The following is a 24,917-nucleotide window of genomic DNA, read 5'->3' as shown; positions in this document are numbered from 1 at the left end:
ACAAGTAAATGTACACATATTTCCTTTTTGAGCCCCCACAAACACTGCACTCCGTGCATGGCGCCTGTTAGTGCTGTTCAAGCGTTAGTTGCGCTGTCCTTGTGCATCCCTTGAATGGTTGGATGTAAGAAATGTAGAAAGTAGGCAAATGTCCTGGGTATCCTACAGGCATCTTTAGCCCTTGTGCTATCCTAGTCATTTTAACATTGGGAGTTGGGTCATCTAGACGCACCAGACAGTGCTCTGCTGAATCTTTTTTCTTCAATGATTTGTGATCTTCACTGGCGTCCATGGATTACATGAAATCTTTCCACCTTTATCCACCTTTGTCATGGTAGGGAGAACACGTCAATGTGAGGGGGGGTCATCTAAGATAGCACAAGGGTTAGGGTAGTAGTCAATAAGGAGTCATTGCACGCACCTTGCTAACGATTGGATTGCTGTGTGAAGGGTAGTTTACCAGTTTACCAAAAATGCATTTTTTCCCCCCAATTTTAGATTTTTTTTTTTTAAACAACAGAGAAAAAGGTCACAAGATCGATTTGGAGACTTTGGATATTTTGGAAACTTCTCCTGCTTTGTTTTCACATTTTTTACAACCATGTTCACCATTCTGCTGAGGTCACTGGAGTCAAGTTTCCACTTAAAACTTAACCATCAACTCCAGGTGGGTTCAAATGCGTTTTACACTTTCACACTTTTACCTCTGAAGATCGTTTTGGTCGACAAATGTCCTCTATAGAAAGGAAGAAAGACGTTCACTTTAAAGTTCAAACTAATTTTTTGACTGACACTTTTTGTCTTAATAGGCTCAGCATCTGTGACTTTTCTCATTAAAGGGCTCTGGATCGTTTTGTTGCTGTGAGCGACTGTGATCTAGTCCATAAGACCATCTTATTCTATGTCTCTGTTTCATTCTGTTCAGTCTTTTCCGTTTTAGTGAAAGTTAGAATGTTCCTCCATTCAACTGGACCAGAGGGAAAATATTGCTAACACTTCAGATCTCACAATTTATGCTAAACATATGTGAAATAAAAGGAAAAGCGCAAACTCCAAATGATCTTTAGGAAAATATCTAAAGTGGCATTCTTACTAAATGTGTGATGGAAGACAAATGAATTGCGAGATGCTGTTGGCTGTTTTGCGACTCAACCCACCTGGCCCAGATGGGGGCAAAATCAGCTGTTTTACAGCACAGCTCTGCTGGAAGCAGCAGGCCACAGAAACAGGCCCGCAGTTAATGCTCTGCTTGGTCAAACACATGTTAAACTGAAAGATCAGCAGCTACCTGGCTGCCATGCTGGCACCTTCCAGTCTCTTAAACATCTTTACGCAGAGCTATAAGGTGGCTCCCCCCTGGCTGTTTCCAGTATGACACCAGGGGGCCACAGGTCACCTCTTCCTCTCATTTCTTCTCCTCGTTTCATGTCCCAGTTTCTCTGCCTTCAGCAGTTTTAAACAGTCATTTCTTTCCATCGTGGATTCTCTACAGCCAATTAACTCGGCGCCCCCAACCTCTGCACACCTCTAACCAACTTCTGCTTCCTGTTAGCTGGGCGGTTAAGATGCTTTATCCATAAACAGAAACTGCTTGCACCGTACCTTCATGTTTTGAAGTTTTATGGTGGTGTTTTAAATTGGATCTCTGGGGCGTCAAGTCTGCTTTGGCTGAGGTAAAGCACTTGCTTTTTTTTTTCTTTTTCAGGAAGCTGTTTTTATCTCATAAAACCACAGGTTTGAGGTTCAAAACCCCCAAACCTGCTCCCCTTCGTTACAGTTGTTTGCACTGAGATGTAGAAGAAATTGAATTAGGACACAAAGACAATTTTGATCAAATCAGAGTTTATCAAGGCTGTATTTTTTTTCTGGCACAATCACTGATGCCCTACCTTTGAATGGTCACACACAAAAATTTAATCTTATCTTTATCTAAACTATTTACCGTAAGATTCTCAGAATTCATGTATTTTCCTGAACACTTTTTAAAATGTATTTACACTTCAGTTTGAAGGAGTGATGCACCCTCAAGCATCTTAAAGCCTCTCATTTCCACAGGAGAAGATTCTCACTGAGAAGTTTAGGACTGTTGTGTTGCCAAAAAAGGAAAGGATACACACTGGGTACATGACACCTGAAAGTCAACATCATCCAAAATGGTAAATGGCAAATACTTAACCCTTGTGTTATCTTAGATGACCCCATCCTTACATCGACGTGTTCTCCCTACCATGACAAAGGTGGATAAAGGTGGAAAAATTTCATGTAATCCATGGACACCAGTAAAGATCACAAATCATTGAAGAAAAAAGGTTCAGAGCACTGTCTAGTGGGTCTAGATGACCCAACTCCCAATGTTAAAGTGCCTAGGATAGCACAAGGGTGACATAGCACTTATCTGCCTTAATCAAACCCCAAAGCCACAGTCTCATTTACTTATGCACACACACATACACATACACACACACACACACACACACACACATACACACACACACATACACACACACACACACACACACACACACACACACCCCCACACACACACACACACACACACACACACACACACACACACACACACACACACCCACTATCACTCAGTGACAGCAGCAGATGTAATTACATGTGGTGTGCCTCAGGGATTTGTGTTGAGCCCCTTCCTGTTTCTTTTGGAAAAGCTGACACACTTTTAAAAAAAGTGTTGCTGCTTTGCTGATCACATTCAACAATATAACGATCAATCAACTTTAGCGAGAACAGACTTAAATTCCTACGATCCAACCAGACGGATCATTCTGAGGCAAGTTGGTGATCGAATCAACCTACACTATTAAAAAATTGTTTCAAAACAAAATAAATGTATAATAGAACCGACATTGGAAAATACTATACACTGTAGAAAGAGACATGGTAGGTTTATTTTACTATAACATTTAAAAAACTAAGTGCTTCAAAGCGGACAACACATGTAGTGGCAGCATAAAATGATCTACCATCGTTCCACTCCAATATGTGTAAACACTCTAAATTTAGCAAAGACATGTGACCATACAGTGTGGTGGAATGCTCTAATAATCTTCCCTTTTGATTATTCGGATGTGGAAGCCAAGGCTAAATGGTGTAAGCAGATGTTCTGGTCAACAGAGTTCTTTCAGTTGACTCTATGCAAAAAAGTATTTTTTTAATTTAAATTAGAGCAGCAATTATCTTTTAGTAAAATTTGATTTTACTAAAATATATTTTACTTTATTTATTCATCTGCTGCAGTATTACTTCTTAGATCTGTCTTACCTCCTTGCCTGCTGCTTGCCAAAATTGCAGCTGCATTGTTGATGACCAGAAATGACCAGTTCCCTCAGAGTAATTGCTGATCTTCACTGGTCTCCTTTTAGTTTAATTGTACAGTTTAAGATTTTATAAACTGCTTTTACAGCTCGAAATTATTTATTTTCTTCTTAACCTGAACTCCTGCTCTTAAACTTGGCCTTGTGCTTCTCATCAAGGGCTTATTCCATGCTCTTCTTAACCCTGTCATAGTAAACAATATTCATGTATAGGATATTATATTCCTTTTGGCAGACTAAATACATTTTTTTAAAATTAAATATGAGTTATTTTCAATGAATCATTGCCCAGATTATTTGAATGTTTAAATACATTTGGATACTATAGTGTCAAATTAGCGCCTAAAGTATTGCGCATCAAAACAGTAAAACCGTGCATCAAAACCCCAAATCTGTGAATCAAAATGCATAAATTGAGAACCAAAACCCACAATTTGCACCTAAAGCTATAATCCAAAGCACAATCCTATTTCTCAGCTGGCGATTTGTTTTCTCGCCTTTCTGAAATCCTGTTTTTGAGTTGCAGTTTTATTTTGAAACTGTCTTTTTGAGTTGCGCTTTTATTTTTTGAGTTGCGCTTTTATTTTTTGCAGTTTTTATTCTAAAACCTGTCGACACGTAAAAACAGCGACATGTCAGTCAAGGGGAGGGGAGGCGGGACATCCATGATATCCAGAAGCTCATTGGCTGCCGAATAACACCGAGTCTTACGTCAACAGACCAGTTTAGAATGTGCCGGTAAGTTTTTCATATCTTTTACTATATTAAACGATCAAACTTGTACTTTATTTAACCAGAGGACGCCAGCACAGTCAGATGAGGAGCTCCACCAGTAGCTTCTAGTGAAAAAAGATGTTAGAAAGTTAGACGTTGCATGACAAACTATCACCATTGTTCTCCTATGTTAGCATGCTAGCTAGCTCAATGCTAGCGGGGTTTCCAGCTCTTTTCATGACTTTTATGGATTAAACAAAGTCGATTTTTTACCACAGTGTCAGGATCGGTCATGTAAACCTGGGAATAATTGTCCGTGAATTGTCACAAGGGTTAATCAAAGATTTTATAACCTGTAAGGTTTCTCAATATTTTTCAGGGTTTACAGAGAGGGATTTATTGAACAGAGCAACAATATTGCTGTGCCATATTTACAAAATGTATGCGTCTGCACTATGCAGACTGGCAGAAGTCCGGTATGAGTGAATCAGAGCAGAGTAAATTATAGCAGACCAGCAAAAACATGCTTTATTCCCCTTAAAATGATTCCAGTATTAGACATCAATAAAATTATTAGTTTCTTTTTAATTAGGTGGTGGTTTTAAAATTGACTATTCCTGTATGTCTGTTGTTTTCTATAAGGGCCGTTGTTATGCATGCCATAACAAAAAAGGCAGGAATACTGAGGCAGCTACGACGTGGATGTCTACAACTTCTTAATGGTAAAGAAAACTATTTTAATCTTAATTTTTCTCTTCTTTTTTTGGTTAATCAACTTTGCTGTTTTTGTTTCTTTCCAGATGCAGGTCCCAAAGACGTCCCTGGTGTGATGCAAAGGCTGTCCAGCAGGCTCACAGACATCTCCTGTTAACTGAGAGAGAAGCATTTAAAATAGTTGTCCATTTTGACCATGATTACATTGACAACATGCCCAGGCACACTGTCTGCTTCCCATTTCTCAGTGCCTGCACGATAACAGTGACTTTTCCACCTCAAGTCTTTTGAGGAGTTTTAAAAACAGTTATTTTAATTTCTCTGAATTGTGGTTCAGAATTTCACAGAATCTAATACACTTGACTCTGTTTTTCAAAGATCTTTGCAAAACCATCAGTCTTTTGTACAAAACACATTTAATTGTCAAACATTAAAAAGTGAAGCTTTACAAAATACCAGTGGTGATTATTAGCCATTTATTTTCTTAAGGGGGGCAGTATTTTGCAAGGCAGATGAGATCTGTTCACATTGTTAGTTTTTGTTACATCCTGCTGAGATGACATGCATAGATCAGTACATAAATGTTAATGTCTTGGCCATTGTTTTCCGATGTCCCACAAGGGTTGAACAGGTCTGAGAGGAGAGAGGACAAGCCACAGAGGGAACAACAACTCCAACAGTTTCCTGCTCTGCCTGGTTTAAGTTAGTCTGTCGTCCAATATCCACAGCATCCTGCACACAAAGAAAAATGTATTTAAGAAAGTTAAAATGAGAATATATATATATATATATATATATATACACCTTAAATCAGTAGCTGCATATTGTGAGAGTTAACTTCCTGTGTGAACCTGCAATCTTTAAGGTTGAGAATAAAATGATTTGGGAATACAGTTCAGAATCAGAAAAACTTCATTGATCCCACACGTGGGAAATTTGTTTTGATACCTCAAATAAAACGTGTTTCTGGATCATAATTTTACTTTTTTTTTTTTTTTTATAAATAGGGATGAACTTGATCCCAAACTAGGAAAGGTGTCACTTTCTTACAGCAATATGTTGCTTTGTTCAATCAATCTGTAATCCCTAAAGATATAATGAGAAACCTTATAAATTCTACATGTACTTCTTGAAAAAAATCTTTGATTAATCCTTGTGACAATTCACGGACAATTATTCCCAGGTTTACATGACCGATCCTGACACTGTGGTAAAAAATCGACTTTGTTTAATCCATAAAAGTCATGAAAAGAGCTGGAAACCCCGCTAGCATTGAGCTAGCTAGCATGCTAACATAGGAGAACAATGGTGATAGTTTGTCATGCAACGTCTAACTTTCTAACATCTTTTTTCACTAGAAGCTACTGGTGGAGCTCCTCATCTGACTGTGCTGGCGTCCTCTGGTTAAATAAAGTACAAGTTTGATCGTTTAATATAGTAAAAGATATGAAAAACTTACCGGCACATTCTAAACTGGTCTGTTGACGTAAGACTCGGTGTTATTCGGCAGCCAATGAGCTTCTGGATATCATGGATGTCCCGCCTCCCCTCCCCTTGACTGACATGTCGCTGTTTTTACGTGTCGACAGGTTTTAGAATAAAAACTGCAAAAAATAAAAGCGCAACTCAAAAAATAAAAGCGCAACTCAAAAAGACAGTTTCAAAATAAAACTGCAACTCAAAAACAGGATTTCAGAAAGGCGAGAAAACAAATCGCCAGCTGAGAAATAGGATTGCGCTTTGGGTTATAGCTTTAGGTTGCAAATTGTGGGTTTTGGTTCTCAATTTATGCATTTTGATTCACAGATTTGGGGTTTTGATGCACGGTTTTACTGTTTTGATGCGCAATACTTTAGGCGCTAATTTGACACTATAGGATACTATCCAGGATTTAAGTTAAACACGAAAAAAACACAAATACTGACTTCAAACAACAATTCCAATAACCCCAACTATGTCCCAAATTAAATCTCAAATGGGGCCTGTCTTCTCTGAAATACTTGGGAATCGTAATTCCCAAAGATATTACTAATATGGCCAAATATAATTATGAAGAACTGACTCAGATAAAAGTTAGAATTTGACTTGAACAAATGAAGTCTGCCGTCCCCTACATCAGCCTGACCCAAAGAATTGAATCAGTGAAGATGAGCCTGTTACCAAGATTCCTGTTTCTGTTTCGGGCCTTGCTGAACTCACCAAACAACAGTTTCTACAATGGGACAAAACGTTATCAAGACTCACCTGGCTGGGCAAAAAGCCACAGAATAGATTTAAAAACCTACAGCTTTCCAAAGAGAGAGGTGGGATGGCTGTAGCTAACCTGAAGGGTTACTTTCATTCCGTTCAACTCAAAACCCTGAAAACTCATTATAACCCAAATTACTGTGCCCGTTGGAAAGACCTTCATGACGATGTCCACCAACTCCAAAACTTCACAGTGACTATGAAGGTGCAGCCCTCACATGGTTAGAGCCCAAAGTGCCTTGTGAAGGCAGCTTCAACCCAAAGACTTCATTAATGTCCCAGTGGGACCACCAATTTACTTACCAGCTGAACTGAACCACTAAAAATGCTATCTCCTCTGTGGTCTCCACAATGCTTACCCTCCCACTGGGAGAGTACAAACATCCATGAGGTTCTGGACTTTATAGACTGAACATCTGCTTTCCACACACAGATATCCAAGTGCAGAAACATTTCACACTCCGACTGAATCTTCTGCTGTTGGGTGTTCAATGTTCTCATCAACAGACCCAACAATCACCTCGACCCACAACCTCTCCTCCTCTGCCTTCCTCCTGTTCACCCTGCTGAGATGACACTGCTCTGCTGCTGTGTGGTGAGGATTGCAGATGACACAGCTGTAGCAGGAAGCATCACTAACACCAATAAGTCAGAGAGGTTGTTGAATACTCCAGACATGGTGTTGAGGAAAACAAACCCACATCCCACCCCTATTGCCACGGGACAGCTACAGATATGATAGGACCACATATACGTCATGTTTGTTGAGAAAGGTTCATCGCAACCTCAGCTTCTCAGGAGACTACTAGACTCAGAGAATCAGGTATTTATCCTTCTACATGTGTGAGATGCAGAGGATCCTCTGCCCCAGCGCTAAAACGTGGTACAGCAGCTGCTCCACACACTCGAAGAAAGAGCTCCACTGGCCAATAAAGGACAAGAAGATTATTGGGGGCAGTCTCCTGACCACCATGGGCATCTGCAACAGAAGATGCATGAAGGGAGTCAGTGAGGATTCCACTCATTCTGCTCATTTGTGCCCCTCCCCGAAGGGAGGAGACTGTGCAGGACACAGAGCAGAACCAGACTGAGGAGCAGCTTTCTAACTACTGATTGTGCGCTTTACATAGCATTACATATCTTTTTTGGTTGATTTTTTGAATGTTAACAGCTGCAGTGGCTGAATACCCTTATGTGGAGAACTAGTTTCCTTTGACTCCAGAGTAAATGCAGAAAACAACGAGAATGAAGTTGGTTTCAATGGATTAAACTTGTAGCTCAAATTTCCTCACAGAGCCCTTTTTTCCCCTTAGGATCCATCCTCCAGATATCAGGCAATTAATTCAAGTCAGATTTTTTGGATTCAAACATTCTGCAGCGCTATCATCGTGGCAAGTCCAGACATCATCCTGTCATTTTTTCCTGGAACATCAAGAGAACATCTTGTAAATATTCAATACATTGTGAGGAACTTTCCATCAGCATAAAGGCTGATAGTGCTTTTAAAACACGACGTTTCATTAAATGACGGTGAGAATGTGGAAACACCAACTTTGAAAACAGACAGACATGGATGCTGAAGTGTCTACGCTTTTGCAGCCTTGAGAGCAACACACATAAACAGATATTAAATTAGGTATTTGTTTTATTTCATATTTTGAGGGCATTTTCCTCTAAAGGGGACAACATTTGGATAAATTTTTGTTAAAGCAACAGCACATCACTTTAATATTTGATAAAACCTTTAACTTTTGTGACTGGTCATTTTTCAGTGTTCACCTTTGACCTTTAATGGCTCGTGTCTTCACATCATGTAGACGCTGTGTCATAGAAATGGAAATCCTGAAGCAGAAATGTGAAAATTCCTTATTTGTGACTTTATTTGTAAGGGTTGTGTACTTTCTTATCTATTTATTGATCTGAATTTGTCCTGTCCAACAGCTAAGCAAACAGAGGAGAGCTGAAGGCCTCTTGTGTTAGACATATTTCACTTTTACATGGGTTATAAATGTTCTGACACACAAGGTGTATATTTGAATAAACCCCTTTTGTAATTTAGACTACACTCTATTTATATTACTTATATTTGTAACCGTTTCTAGTTGGACTGGATGGAAAAGAAGAGAGACAAATGTTTTTATTTATTTATAGATTCTTTTTGGGGGGGGGGGTGATCACATAAGGGTGGTGTATAATCATAAAGCATCATAAAGTTGCTGGAAGTTTATAATCATTACTGTTAGGTGTAGATGTATAATGAATCTAAAAGGGGCGGGGCCTGTCCACACACTCACTCAAATGTTACAAACACACTTGTTGGTTCCAAAAATGTTCACATACAAACAAGTGAACATGCACACAATGCAACTAATGTTCACACACGCATTCAGACTAACACATGTGAAACATTTCATTCAGTCACACAAATTATATGTGCAAAGGTGAGATGGCCCCTGTGCTCGAGTGAGTGTTCATGTTCTTCTGGGGAGGATGATGGAACGTTAAAAAGAAAGAGGGAAAGTGCCCGGTCATTTCCCACCGCAAGACCCCCGCTGTAGGGCAGGGTAGCAGATGGAGAACAACCGCCCGCCGGGCAATCACATTTGCCACCAAGGCCAGGGCCAGCAGGACCGCCACGGGCTCCTGATTGCCAGAGAGCAGGGAGGCACAGGGTGCAAGCTCCAGCCCGACCAGAAGAACAGACCCCCGTTACACCAGGAGGGCCCAACGCGGGGCCGTAGGGCTCTGAGGGGACATCTCCTGATTGCTCATGGTGATGTCCAAGCAACCCCCCCACCAAGTGTCCTACATGTCTAAGGTGCAATTATAAAATCAAGAGGGCAGGGGCCCGTTTCCATACAACCATGGGAGGGGGATCACTGCCAAGTAGCTCCTCCCCCCGTAGGTGTATCGTCGGCTGACCCCCACCACCACTCTAATAAGTGAAGAGGGGAAGTCGGGGACAGCTGCTAGACTGGCCTCCGTGGACCAACCCCAGCAGACGGCCCGACACCTTGAATCGTCACCGTTGAACTACATGACATGGTTCTTTATAAGACTTTCACTTTTATAGTTGAACAACCAAAGAATGTCAACTTTATTTTAAAATATTCTTAATCTTTTCAGGTGTGACTGTATTTTCTTGGATTGGAATTCTATTTTAGGACCTACTTCTGTCTTTCATTACTTTTACTAAATCTGTGTTTAGCCAAGACAAGATCAGATCGTGGAGACAGGAAGTGGGACGATCTGTTCCTGACAATAGATGGCCCAGAATTTATCCTTATCCTTTAATAGGCTGTGCAAGATGACATGTTGTCATAAGGATTTTGTTGATGCTCTCCCAGAGTGTTCTTTTTAAAGTTAGGATGACATTCACCCATAAGAATATCTTCTAGGACTTATTGAAGTAACATTGTTGAATTCTGCATAAATGCGATTGTAGAATACAGATTCTTGGGTAATTTTGGGATCTGCATGGCCAAAAGGTGGACGAGAGCCCAACACTTAAACCAAAATGTTTCTTAGTTCCCCATTTAACACACATAACCTTTTAATAGAATCATTCACAACTTGTTTTCCTTTCCGATTTGTTTTTTTTGTACCACTGCAAAATGGTTAGTAGGGGGGCAAAAAAGATATTTAAATGTCTGTGTTAATTCAGGGGGGTTGTCTGAACACACACCCGACGCTTCTGCTTTTCTGAAGATTCTCAGTTCATCCTCTGAGTACCCACATGCTTCTTTTCTTTAGGTTCTGTGGAACATGTAGCTGAGGATTCAGAGTTTCATTCACTGTTTTTTCTTTTTTAGCAAACGGTGACACGGTGTCATGTGGTCTATTGTTCCCACAGCTTTTAGACTCTCTAACTCCAGTCAAACACACAGCCTGCGCCTTTTATTGTTCTGTGTGTCGGTATTCCTGGTTATACGGTCCCATATTTTGAAACGGTCCATTATATATTTTTTTCCTGTAACATTTAAATCTTTAGCTTCAACTTTTCTGGTGTGCATCTCACCAATGTTGGGTCAATAGAAAGTCATCCCATCTTTTTTTTTGCCTAATCGTTTTCAGTCTTATCCTAAACGTGAGGAATATTTAAAAGTCCGAAGAAACTCCTGATGAGTGAAGACCTTATACATCATGGTTGACCATTCTTCTTGGATTAAGCACAGGAAACCTCAGATCATCCAAACCTTTCAGATTCAAAGCTCTGCTGTCGTTTTTTCTTTTTTTTGTGCCAGGAGTTGCAGATCAAGAACTATCTCTGATGGAGAGCTGAGAGGGGCCCTGTGCAGGTTTGCTTGGACAGTGGCGCCCCATGGTGGCAGCACTCTCAAACTGCACTTTCACAACCAGAACAGCCGTCCAGACAGGCAGAGCCTGACCGCCTGCAGCGCCTCAGTGAACAGCGCCTCAGAACAGCCCCGGCAGCAGCCCCTGGCCCCCAACCCGGACGGACGGTCAGTTACGTCGCTGCAGAGCCCTGAAGACAAACCTGTTGTGATGGCGGAAAACAAGTTTTTGGACTCTCAAACACACTAAAGGGCCAGATGTGGTGGGAAAGATACGAGGGAGGGGCAGCTGGGAGCTAAAGAGACAAGTTTGGGCAATGGGGTGTGGCCCATGACAAGAGTAGGGGTGTGTAAAGGAGGGGAGGGGTGGTCCTGTCAGCACGAGCAGACGGAAGTAATGACCCTGTCTGTGACCTAGCACTGCATGTATACACAAAATGGTCCTGGCAGGACAGAGGGAGAGGGGGTGGGGGTATGTAGGCGGAGCCAGGACAGACCCATCCCTCCAACAAAACAGCCAAACGTGACATTTTCCATAATTAAGGTTAAGAGCTTCACCTGTACTCCAAACAGCATGTTTGTGTATTATTAAGGTTAATCACTGATTTCATCCATTCCTCTGCCTGGGCCCTCAGGAGAAAACCGCTAAAGGTTCATTACAAGAACGAAACAACTGCAGCAGCTGTTGTACTGCTTTAGGGATGCTTTTGAAAGCATCACCCAAAACATTCGACATACATGTTGTTTTTCTTCTCCAGTAGCTTCCTGCTGTTCAGCATCAGTATGTACACAATTTATTGACGTGGCGTTGATTTATCTTATCTTGGCAGGAAGGGTTTTGGAGTCTAGGTAACTATAACAAGAGAAGCACAAGAAATACCCTTTTTCTGAAAGTTCAAATTTTATGTCTTTGTCTGCAGCACAAAATAAAACCAATAACAGCATTGAAAACATTGTTAAATAGAGAATATGTTCAAAGTACTGGAAAAGTAAAAGGTTAATTGAAAACGCAGAGAAAAGGTGTATTAAAGTGAAACAGTAACTTTTTGAAATGTGCTTTATGGCAGAGCAGCTCTTAGTGCCGTCTCACCCACTTTGAGAGATTTTCTTTAATGCACCAGTTGATTATATGTTTAGTGTATTATTGCTGTATGTGATGCAGTGTTTTGTCTATGAGGTTCAGGTTTGGAGGTCACGAACTTTAGCTACTAATGTATATATCATGAAGCTAAAATAGATTTTTTTTCCCTCCGTCTCGTCTTTTTCCCTTTGAATTCAAAGTCATGCAGCCTTCAGCTGACAGTTTCAAAGAAAAGGGACACGAAGGACGAGAAGATGGAGACAAGTTATAGAGAAACTTCCTCCCCTACAAACACAAGAGGACTTTTACAACTTGCTGCACAGGAGAGATATATAATAATAATAATAATCATGTCATGGTGCCTCTGTCAGATACCTTCCCCCTACCCTCTCTGCTTGGCTCCTGATGCATCCCAGCTGTGTCCACTCACCTCACTACGCACTTGGCCTACTTAAGGAGATCCTGAACCAGCATTCATCGCCAGTTCGTTGCACCTGATGGTGCATAACCTGGTCTCTCGTCAAGTAATTTTGCCATAGTTCTCATGTTCACGTCTAACTATTGTGTTGCCTCGCCTCCAGGACATTCTGACCACGAGTGGACACCTGAGTCATCGGATCACCAGAGCCACAGAACCTCACGGAACACACAGAGCCTTCTGTCACGTCTAGAGCCATCTCTAACCTCCAGCCACGCCACGAGCCTGCCTTTTCAAGATTCCAAGCCACCCCGCATTACATTAAAACTGACTTACAAAGATTCTACCCTGCGAGAGACTGGCGACCTGCCCAGGGTGTCCCCCTGCCTTCGCCCACAAGTGATAGGCTCCAGCAGCCCCGTGACCCCGTAAGGGAAAAACGGTTAAGAAAATGAATGGGAAAAAAAAAAGGATTACTTTGTGTTTTCCTTCCGGGTTCCAGCATCTGCGTCTGCCTTGCCTAGATTGCCATGACAAATCATCCATTTTATTTAAAGCGCCTTATACGAAACCCAAGGACACTGTACAAGCAAAGGTTAAAAATAGACATTAAAAGCACAATAAATATAAAAGACAAAGATCAAAAGTGAATCAGGATGGGAAGGCAAAAATAAACAGGTGAGTTTTGAGTTTTGATCTGAAAGTTGGTAGAGTCCATGTCACGGAGATCAGGAGGGAATTCCAGAGTTTGGGAGCAGAGCAGTGAAGGCTCGGCTTCCCATGGTGACGAGGCGGGCTAGAAGAACAGAGAGCTGAACAGAGGAGGAGGACCGAAGAGAACGAGAGGGGGTTTTGATATGGATGAGGTCAGAGAGATAAGGAGGGGACAGGTTATGGAGGACCTTAAAGGTGAACAGGAGGAGTTTGAATTGGATTCTGGAGGTTATTGGAAGCCAGTTCAGCTGGTGGGGAACTGGGGTGATATGAATGAAAGAGGGGGTTCTGGAGATGATGCGGGCAGCTGAGTTCGGGACCAGTTGAAGCTTATTGAGGGTTTTTTGGGGGAAACCAAAGAGGAGGGAATTACAGTAATCTAAACGGGAAATGACCAGACTGTGGACCAGGATAACAGCAGAGGGGACAGTGACGGAGGGGCGTAGACGATTAATGTTACGTAACTGACCGAGTAATGTTATTGATGTGGGACTGAAAACATAAGGAGCTATCTAGGATGACACCCAGACTCTTCATCTGAGGGGAGGGGGAGACAGAAAACGAATCGATGGAAAGAGTAAGACTTGTGGCTTTGGAGAGGGTGGATTTGGAACCGATGAGAAGTAGCTCGGTTTTATCACTATTTAGTTTGAGAAGGTGTAACCCTTGTGCTATCCTAGGAACTTTTACGTTGGGAGTAGGGTCATCTAGACCCACTAGACAGTGCTCTGAACCTTTTTTCTTCAATGATTTGTGAACCTCACTGGTGTCCATGGATTACATGAAATCTTTCCACCTTTATCCACCTTTGTCATGGTAGGGAGAACACGTCAATGGAAGGGTGGGGTCATCAAAGAGAGCACAGGGGTTAAGGTGAACCAGTTTTTGATTTCAGACAGACAGGAGTGGAGAGAGGAGGGTTAATCCATCAGTCTGATGGATTAATAAAAATGTCACAAGAAACAAAAGTCAACAAGATACTCAGAAGATGTAATATGCTCAACTTAAAAATGTCAAGGCAACTGGCAGAATTGGTGACTACCAAACACATTTCACCTGAAAATGGATTTGAAAAGTGAGAAGTGACCAAGAATAAAACTTCTCCAACCTCTCTGCATATTTATGAAGAAATAAAAACGGTAAATGATTTAAGTATTTTCAAAGTCAGAGTCTCATTAACCCATGCACACACACACACACACACACACACACACACTGATGGCAGTTTCACCGCCCAACACTGGGGCCAACCACCAGGAGCTATGTCATTGGTTCTTCTGAGGTCGACTGCTCTACGTCTGCACTACGGCTCAAGTCTCACAACCATTGCTGAGAGTCGCCGTTGTGTTACCCAGTTACCTTGCGTGGATGCCTGCGACTCCGGCTTCACTGGCTAACAAATCTCGGTCTCTTTGCCCACGGACTGTCCTGCCTTCCATTCGCTGTACGTCAGTTTTTTAGAGCTCCCACTTTAATTATTTAATGAGCTCAGTAATGTTGCAACCTTATGTATCTTTCACTGAACAACAGTTTAGTGATATTGAGACTTGATTTTTTTACAGAATATTATTAGTGCCTTTTTTAAATTGATTTAATTCAATTCAATTTTATTTGTATAGCCCAAAATCACAACAACAGTCGTCTCGATGGGCTTCGAAGGTAAACATGAACTCAAAAGGATCACGAATACAAAGAGTTCAATAGGAAAATACTAAAATGAACTAACAAACTGACTAAGCTATACTGGCATCCCTGCCCTTAGACCCCCCTTCGCGGTAAAGAAAAACTCCTAAAAAAACGGATTCCGGAAAAAACGAAGAAACTTCAGGGGTGCCCACATGAAGGAGGGATCCTCCCCCAGGACGGACAGGCGATTTACCAGAACTCTTAGAGAAGAATTAACTTATCTAAATCTACAACTACATATATAAAGTCCAGCAGACGAGCTTCATCCAGCTGTGGTTGGGGGGACAGTCAGGGGCGCGAGTCGAGCCGGAGACAGGAACCACAGCCAGGTGTAGGAGCAGGAGCAGAGACGAGGTACTCGGTCAGGTACAGAGCAGAGACGAGGTACTCGGTCAGGTACAGAGCAGAGTCGAGCCTGAGACAGGATCCACAGCCAGGTGTAGGAGCGGGAGCAAAGACGAGGTACACGGCCAGGAACAGGAGCACGGATGAGCCAACTGGAGTCTGGAAGCACTCCGACTCCCCAGGAGGGGAGAGGAAAAGAGGGACAGTAGATGAATCGCACTGTACCAAACAGAAGCATGGAAAACTAAATGATAAATGATGATCAAGAATAGAGGAGAGGAAGGGTAGAAGTAGATGAGAAAACAAATAGTTATTGTTATTAGGTTAATTTAAACACATTAACATTAAGTTAAATAATCTCTGAATACTAAATAGTCTGACATTAAGCCCATTTTAAAGAGGAATGTTTTCAGTCTAACTTTGAATGTAGAAACTGCGTCGGCCTCTCTTACATGAGCTGGGAGTTTATTCCATAAAACAGGGGCTTGGTGGCTAAACGCTCTACCTCCAACCGTACTTTTACTAATTCTAGGAACCACAAGCAGTCCTACATTTTGCGAGCGAAGTGTTCTTATTGGATGGTAAGGGACTATGAGGTCCTTAATATAGGACGGGGCCATTCCATGTAAGGCCTTATAGGTTAACAGGAGGATCTTGAACTTGATTCTAGAATCAACTGGGATCCAGTAAAGTGAAACTAACACAGGAGTGATGTGATCTCTTCTGCTAGTTCCAGCTAACAATCTAGCTGCTGCGTTCTGAACAAGCTGGATACTTCTTAAGGAACTCTTAGGACACGCTGCTAACAAGGAGTTACAGTAATCCAGCCTCGACGCGACCTAACAGGACCAGAATAGAAAGTAGTCCCTTTTCTGAGGCCAATAACAAGTCATTAGAGACTCTAACTAGTGCAGTTTCCGTACTGTGGTGGGGTCTAAACCCCGACTGAAAGTCTTCAAAGTGGCTGTTGTCCTGTAGGTGGCAGTAAAGCTGCTTAACTACAACTCTTTCTAGGATTTTAGAAATAAAGGGGAGGTTTGATATCAGTCTATAGTTGGCCAAGATGCTAGGATCCAAACTGGGCTTTTTCAGAGGAGGTTTAACAACTGCATATTTAAAAGACTGTGGCACGTAACCCGTTTCCAGAGAGGTATTTATCATTGTTAATATGGGATCATTAATTAGGGGGAAAGTTTCTTTAAAAAGTCTAGTGGGAATTGGGTCTAACAGACACGTTGAGGATTTGGAGGATGTAATAATTGATGTTATTTCCACTTGATCCACAGCAGTGAAGCAGTCTAATGTTACAGAGGTTTCTATGGATGCCTCCATTTCTACCGCTTCAGCCTGTTCTGGGCTGATAGTAGGAATAACTTGATTTAACTTATGTCTAATATTTGAGATTTTACTATCGAAAAATGTAAGAAAATCATCAGAGCTGACAGAAACAGGAACAAGTGTTTCTACTGAGCTCTGACTGCGAGTTAATTTAGCAATAGTGCTAAAAAGAAATCTAGGATTGTTTCCATTCTCTGATATTAAGGTTGAATAGTACTGGCTTCTAGCTCTACGCAGGGCTTTTTTATAATTTAAAAGGCTATGTTTCCAGGTATCCAGAGACTGCTCTGAACCGGAGCGGCGCCATTCCCTTTCCAACTTACGGGTTTCTCGTTTAAGAGAACGAGTTTCAGCGTTAAACCACGGTGCTACTCGGTTTTGTCTAACGAACTTAGGTTTCAGGGGGGCAACATCATCGAGTGTACTCCTGAGGGCTTGTAAGGCATCATTAACAAAGTGGTCATTTATATTAGGACTGATACTATGGGAGCTGGTCTCAGAGTATTTTCTCAGAATGTTACTAAGTACTGGCTGAACTGTGAGTTTAAACTCAGACACAGAACGGTCAGTTAAGGTTCTTCTAAGCTGTTTCTTATTCACTGGGGCAGAAGGATGTTCCAGTGTAAGCTGGAAGGTAATCATAAAGTGATCAGAAATGATGGGGTTAAGAGGAAGGACACTCAGCTGGCTGATCTCTATACCATGGGTTAGAACAAGATCCAGGGTGTGCTTATGACAGTGAGTGGGTTCATTCACACTTTGGGTGAAACCAACATCATCTAATAAAGCTGCAAAAGCATTTCCTAGGCAGTCACTGGGGTCATCAACATGAATATTAAAATCCCCTAATATTATAGTTTGATCAGAATCTAAGACAATAGTCGATAGGAAGTCGGAAAACTCAGTTAAAAATTCTGAATATGGGCCGGGGGGGCGATAAATAATTATGAGTAAAACAGGTTTTCGAGTTTTCCTGTTTGGGTGACTTAAAGACGATATGATGTTTTCAAATGAATTATAAGCATTTTTAACTTTAGGGCTGAGAAGTAAGCTAGACTGTGATATTACTGCCAAACCCCCTCCTTTCCCTGAAATCCTGGATTTCTGATAGTTAGCATAAGTGGGGGGGGGGTTGCTTCATTCAATCTAACATCGTCATCCTGTTGGAGCCAAGTTTCTGTTAAGGCTAAAAGATTGAGGATGTTATCATTAATTAACCCATTGACTAAGAGGGACTTAGAGGAAATGGATCGAATGTTTAATAAACCGCATTTAATGACATCATAATTCTGCTTGTGAGAACTGCTGTCTGTCACTTTAAGGTTTCTATGACGCGCTCCTTTTACTTGTCTTTCAGCACATAAGCTAAAGCTAGGACCTGCTTGACTTTCCCTGCATGGGTTTTGCACCGGCACTAACCCTAAGGGAGGGTCAGAGGAGCGTTTTACACTGCTGCTCTGCGCCCGCGTCTCATCTCTGAGTTGTCAAGTTGACCATTTAGACCAACATGAATTTCCCATTTAAGTGTTTATTTATTTCTTTTTTAGTTTTCTACATATCATGAACAAGCTTCACAAACAACAAAAGGGTTTTATTTAATCTTTGATTTAGTAGAACATTATCAGACAAATGTAAACTGTCTTTGGTTTTCCTGTAGCTTCCAAATGAAAAGCAAACTTCCAACATGTGACTATATTCAGACGTGTCCTACGCATCATACTTTTCCTAATGTGCTTTTCACTGGGAATGAGGTCTGTCAAAATGCTACGAAGCCAAATCTCTTAACTGTAGTTTCAGCTGTGTCTTGTTTGTTATTTTCAGATGAAACCGTCTTTTGATTTGATCCAATAATACCAAAGAATTTATGACTTTTTTTTTTTAGCTTTGGGCACTTTTCAAGCTCAAAATAAACTAATAATATATATATTTTTATTATATCATATTTATTTATTATATTTATTTTAAATAGCAGTAAAATTGAAAGGAAAATCAAAAGGGAAGAATTGTCACCGAGGAGGATTCTGAGCCCAAACATCAGCGGTCCCTCAGAAGAACTCTGCTGTGGTCCGGCTGCACTGCAGAGGTTTCTGCTTTGACGTCTGCTTACTTTGATTAAAGTCTGTCATCAGCACAAAAATGGAAAAAAGAAAGGAGAATAACTGTGCTCCAAACAGACAAACCTCCCTTTTTGTTTTAACGGAACTCCTGAAACAACATCAAAAAGCTGTCCAGATGACCCCCCCCCTTCCATTGATGTGTTCTCCCTACCATGACAAAGGTGGATAAAGGTGGAAAGATTTCATGTAATCCATGGACACCAGTGAAGATCACAAATCATTGAAGAAAAAAGGTTCAGAGCACTATCTAGTGGGTCTAGATGACCCAACTCCCACTGTTAATGTGCCTCCAAGGCAGGTGAATTTCTGATGAATCCTTGTTGCTCTGCAGAAACTATGTCATAGAAAACGACATAGGTTTTTTGATTTTGTCCAAAAAACACAATCATAATTCAAAGACAACTGGGAACACTTTGAAAGTAGAACAACAGAACCAAAACAGAGTCAAAAGAGAGTCCATGGACATTTTTTTATAAAATGAGTGTCACAATAATGCATCATTAATCAATGATCAGCTGCTATTCTTTTCCTTGTTTCCTGTCTTCTTTTTTCTTCTTGCAACAAATATTTTAAGTGAAACATGTTTTTCCTGTTCAGATAGTTTGGTTTTTCACTGCCCCCTAGTGAACAGTTGTTGGAACTGCGTGATTTGACCGGCCTCAGGTTTTTAATTCTGTCCTCAGAGCACCATGTGTGAAAAACTAACCACATCACAAGAAGTTGTTCGTTTCTGGGGATTGAGTGGGGGATTCCTGCTATTGAGTGAGTTGTTTAAGGCAGAAATCTCTTTCTGAACTACAGATCACCTAGAAACAAATGAAGGAACTAACCATGGATGTATATGCAAGAAGAAAACACACAAAGTAGGAGCTTTAGTGTTTAGCAGATCATTACTGCTTTAAAAACAGACTCCTTTTTTGTAAATTTGACATGATCAAAAATTCGGGAAGGAGTTGTACCTTGAATGAATTTGCTGAATCTTCTCTGCCTGAGAGGAGCGCAGCAGTCTCGCACCTTCTTAAAATGGCTGGCTCCTCCCCCTGACGCCAGTCGCCTGCCTGGTCGAACATTGCTGTGGAAACATCCTTTCCAAAGCTGTTTGTTGTATAAGCCACATCAGGCGGTTGTTGGTCACTCTGGCAGGATGAGCACGAGGAGATACCACAGGTGTTCAATGAGGCCGAGGTCACGGCTGCTGTCAGGCAGTCTATCCACCCCTTCTCCGATGAACCTGCTCTGTGCACGAAGCTGAGCATTTCTATCTCATTGGTAAGCGTTTGGTCAGACGTGACGACATGGGATTGTCACAGGTTGCAGAATCTCATCTTGATATCTCTTGTGTTTGAGATTGGCTGCTGCAGTCTGTTCTTAATTGTCTGGGCAGAGAGCCCCTGGATAAATATCAACGTTTCTTAACCCTGGTCCACAGTCCTCACCGTCCTGCTGGCTTCAGCGTCTGTCACTGGAAAGTTATGGTGTGCTAATGTCAATGATGGGCTCCATACTGTCTAGAACCACAGCTGGATGACTTGGAGATCCTTGGAGCAGATGCATACTGTAACTATAGCAGAACCCCAGGTACCTGCCCATCAAACCGCAGCTGAAAACAAGACCCAAAAGCAGCAATGCTGGTAGCTTAGAGTTGTAACCCTTGTGCTATCCTAAGCACTTTAACGTTGGGAGTTGGGTCATCTAGACCCACTAGACAGTGCACTGAACCTTTTTTCTTCAATGATTTGGGATCTTCACTGGTGTCCATGGATTACATGAAATCTTTCCACCTTTGTCATGGTAGGGAGAACACGTGAATGTGAGGGTGGGGTCATCTAAGAGAGCACACTGGAAACTACCAACACACTCAATTCAATTCAATTGTATTTGTATAGCTCTTTTCCTGCTACAGAGCATGGCAAAGTGCTTCCCATGATAAAATAGATATTAGCAAGATAAGAAAATAGCTAAAATAGTAAACATAGTAAAAATAATGCTAAAAATAATAATAAAAAATAAAATAAAAACACTTAAAAACCAACCCATCCCACCAGTACAATCAAAATAAATTGAATTAATTGTTAATAAGACTTATCAAATCAAATGAAAACATGTGGACAAGTAAAAAAACTACGTAAAAGCTTTACTACAAACTTTAAGTTTCCTCTTAAAAACCTCCACAGCGGACGAAGCCTTCACATCCTTTTTCTGTTTCAGTTTTATTCAGCCTCACCCATAATTAAAACGTGAAATACAAAAATAGTTAATTTAGCCGAACTGTATAATTAAGGTAACAGTGGAATACTTTGTTTGCTTTTGAACCTGAAATGTTTTGTTATAAATGCAGTTGAGTGAAACAGATGTAAATGTTCTACAGTCTTCTTTGAGAAGAAAATAAAAGTTTATTTTGAGTGCAGACAGAATCCTGTTTGTGCTCAAATGCACATTGAAATCCAGCCGTTCACACTCAGCAGCTGCGTTGCATGATGACTCCCCCTATCCTGTCTTTTTTTTTGATGATTGGTTCTTTTATTTTCACATCTTTCTTTCTTTCTGCATTTGGAGTGTGAACTATTTTTCCTTTTCCCCCTAAACTAAGAGAAATGTTACTATCAACCTCCGCTGCATTTTAAACTCTGACTGAAGCAGAAACCAGGCTGCTAAGCATGTATGGCTGTGATGGACAGCTCACTGGATTTCTCCTAATCTGTCCCCTGCTTTCCACGTTCCCATTCTTCTAATAGTCTTCACCCATTATGAATATTTATCCATCTTTTACCAGAGAGAAACGGGGCTTACAACAGTCTAAGCAGGCGTTTGGGAGGGAGCTGGACAAATGTAGACAGGGAGGGGGGGACTGCAGTATTCTGAATCCAGCAGTTCTTGAGTATGGCCTTTAGATGTCGCTGTTCTCCACTGACTCTGCAGTAAAACTGGAGCTGCACTGCACAGAGAAGAGCAAGTCCTGTCTGGTTCACAATCTTTTCTGCAACATTGCAGTTTAAGGCTCTGCTCCACCATGTTTCACAACATTAAAGATTTGTTTTTGTAATTGCATTTCTTAGTTTTGCAAAGCTGAAGCTTGATGGAGCTCATTCATGAAGGTTAAGACCAGAAGGGCACAGCTTGAGGTGGAAGCTGCAGCCACAATCCCTGCTCAAAGATGAAAAAAAAGATGTAAAGAGAAACCCGGAGGATTCCATTTCTATCTCATGCAGAACTATCACATTTCTCTACAATGTAGATTTAAATATGACTGAAATCCAGCTCCAGGAGAGACCTCTTCCCCTTACACAACCCAAAAAATAAAAAAAACAGGATAGGTGATAAAAAAATGACATTTTTAACTGTAAATGTATGTTCACACCACCCTAAGCAACTCCTGTTCAAGTGACGACTTTCAATGAAAAGTCTATGTAAACGTGTGGAAATGTGCATTTTGGGCTTCTGCATAATAACTCTGGCGTTAACACCTTCTGATTTTTAAAGCATGGATTTGTAAATTATGGTGAAAATAATTATTTGGTCAGTGACATAAATTCAACTCAATACTTTGTTTTATACCCTTTGTTGGCAATGACAGCAGTCGAATGTTTTCTATAGCGCTTCAAAAGGTTTTCACAAACTGTTGCTGGTATTTTTGGCCCATTCCTCCTTGCAGATCTCCTCTGGAGATCTGTATGGGGCAGTCACTGGGCAAGAATACTTATTTTCAACCATTATTTGTACATAAATCTTTTAAAAATCAGACGATGTGATTTTCTGGATTTGTTTTTTTCTCGTTTTGACTCTCAGAGTTGAGGTATGCAGCAAGATTCATGGAATTTGCACCACGCTGCTTCTAACTGTGGGAAGGGGACATGCCCTAGTGAACAGTTCTAGTGAAAAAGAAAAAAAAGAAGCCCCTTCTTGCTTTCTCAGTGTGAACACTATGGAATAAATGCATATTTTTAATGCACATTTAGGTACCTTAACAGTGAAGGTAAAAGCTTTTGCTGCTGTTTTATAAAGCTTTAAATGGTTTAGCACTAAAATACATGGATGACCTCCTGACCCATAATGCACCACCAAGACCTCTCTGTTCATCTGTATCGGATCTGTTGCTCATTCCTGGAGTCAAAACCAAACATGGAGAACTACATTCAGTTTCTCTGCTGAAGAACAGACTTCCTGAAAGCCTTAGATCAGCTAAAACACTCAGTTGATTCAAAGACCCATTGGTTCTCGGCTGCATTTGATTGGTTTTTATTCAAATGTTCGCATCCACACTCTTTCTTTAGGCTTATCAAATTCAGTTCTTTTTAACTTTCTTTAAATGTTTATTTAATTGATCACCTTCTTAATATGTCCTTTAAACGTTTTTTTTCATATTTTATGTAAAACTTTGAATTGACGTTGACAAAATGTGCTTTACGAATAACTCTGATTTTTTTTCCGTTCACATTTCCAATTAAATGTGAACTTTTGTGATCTCCTGTGTGACCGTGAAATGACCCAGTAGTGACCCGTAATGCGCAGAGGAGTACTCAACGGTGAACGACGTCAAGCGTTGTTTGTGGAAGTAGTCAACAACAGTGTTGTCAACAGCGGAGCTCTTTTTGCATTATTACATTCATTTTCACAAAGGAGCCAGCACAATAACAATCTTCTGATTTTAAGAAGGCATTGGAGCCAGGATCGTCTGGACCCACTGTTGTGGAATGGGGATGTTTATGTGTGTTTAAGAGAGATGAGAGAGCGTGTGCAGCGCACAGTAGGGAATGAGAGGGGCAGTGGGGGCGCGCATTCATGTTATGTGTTGAACGGGGAAGTGAACCCCAAAGGAGGATCTGCCTTCTGTTCCCCGCGCTTCTGACCACCGTCGAGAAGGGAAAAAAAAGTAATTGCGGGTTCAACACCACACTCGGCCATTTCGCTGGAGAATGCAAATGATGAAATGCAAAAACCGCCCGGTCGCGATAAGAGCCCTGGAGTTTGGCCTGAATAGAGCCGTCACCCCAAATATGAATCCAATCGGTGACCTGGCTTCCCTTCCACTGACTGGTCTCAGCAGCATCGTCCGCCATGGTTGATGTTTATGTTCTTGTTCCCGCCTACTTCAACGCAGAATTATGACGTTTGTAGAGTATCAATGAAGTACGGGTCGGATACATGTGGCCTGGCCGTTCAGACGGCGGTCGCATTCGCAAATATCGGATACGTATCGGATTCAGGACCACATACCCAAGTGGCCAGGGTCACATTTGAAAAGATTGGATCTGTGTCGTTCAGACTGTCACGAAAAGATCGGATACAGGTCGCATAGGGGCCAAAATACAGAATTGGGTCATTTCAGCCTGCAGTGTGAACGTAGCCTCAGACATCTCTAATAAAAGGTGTGTGTCTCTGTACTTCTAGGATCAAACTGAAACACATTTTAATCAAAAATTGTACAGATAGTTCCCAGCAGTTGCCATAGAAATGTTGATTTAGACCGACTCTGACCATTCACCACCTACTGACGCCATCTGGCTCTAAATGGAGGCCTCCATATTGCAGAAAAATGGTGACTGAATTGACTTTGTTTCATTGGAGCTGGAAGTGAGCCGTTTTCTATGGATGACGTCACACTCGCTCAGTCCAGTTCTTCTATACAGTCAATGCTTAGACTATGTGTTGAGCCACTCCTGCTGCTCTACAAACCTAGACTTGACATGTGGCTGGTCCAAGAATCATGACGTTACTTTTATCTCCACTGTGTTTCCCTTTCACAAGAGTGAACATCGAAACTAGGTGTGGCATTTGAAGGCGTATCATTGGAAAACCTCTGCTTCAAGGTTTCACAGAGCATTTTTGCTCAATTTTGCCCCATCTTTAAGTTCTTCCTAAAGTCCATTGGTGTCCTGACTCAGAGAGCAGAAAAGGGAATAACAC

General features: G+C 41.3%; 1 long non-coding RNA gene across 1 annotated transcript in view; it reads left to right on the top strand.

Annotated features, from left to right (window-relative positions):
* The first annotated feature begins 4,028 nt into the window (after positions 1 to 4,028).
* LOC105354654 (uncharacterized) overlaps positions 4,029 to 24,917 on the top strand; it is a 135,877-nt gene continuing 114,988 nt past the window's right edge. The window contains exon 1 of the long non-coding RNA XR_013657632.1: positions 4,029 to 4,082. This is a non-coding gene — a long non-coding RNA (uncharacterized LOC105354654). The remainder of the gene's footprint in view (positions 4,083 to 24,917) is intronic.

The sequence above is a fragment of the Oryzias latipes genome, chromosome 8 (genome assembly GCF_053564925.1).
Source record: "Oryzias latipes strain Hd-rR chromosome 8, Olatipes_Hd-rR_3.1".
Taxonomy (NCBI): Eukaryota; Metazoa; Chordata; class Actinopteri; order Beloniformes; family Adrianichthyidae; genus Oryzias; species Oryzias latipes.
Note: the sequence above shows the minus strand (reverse complement) of the source record. Positions and strands in the feature narration are given on the sequence as shown.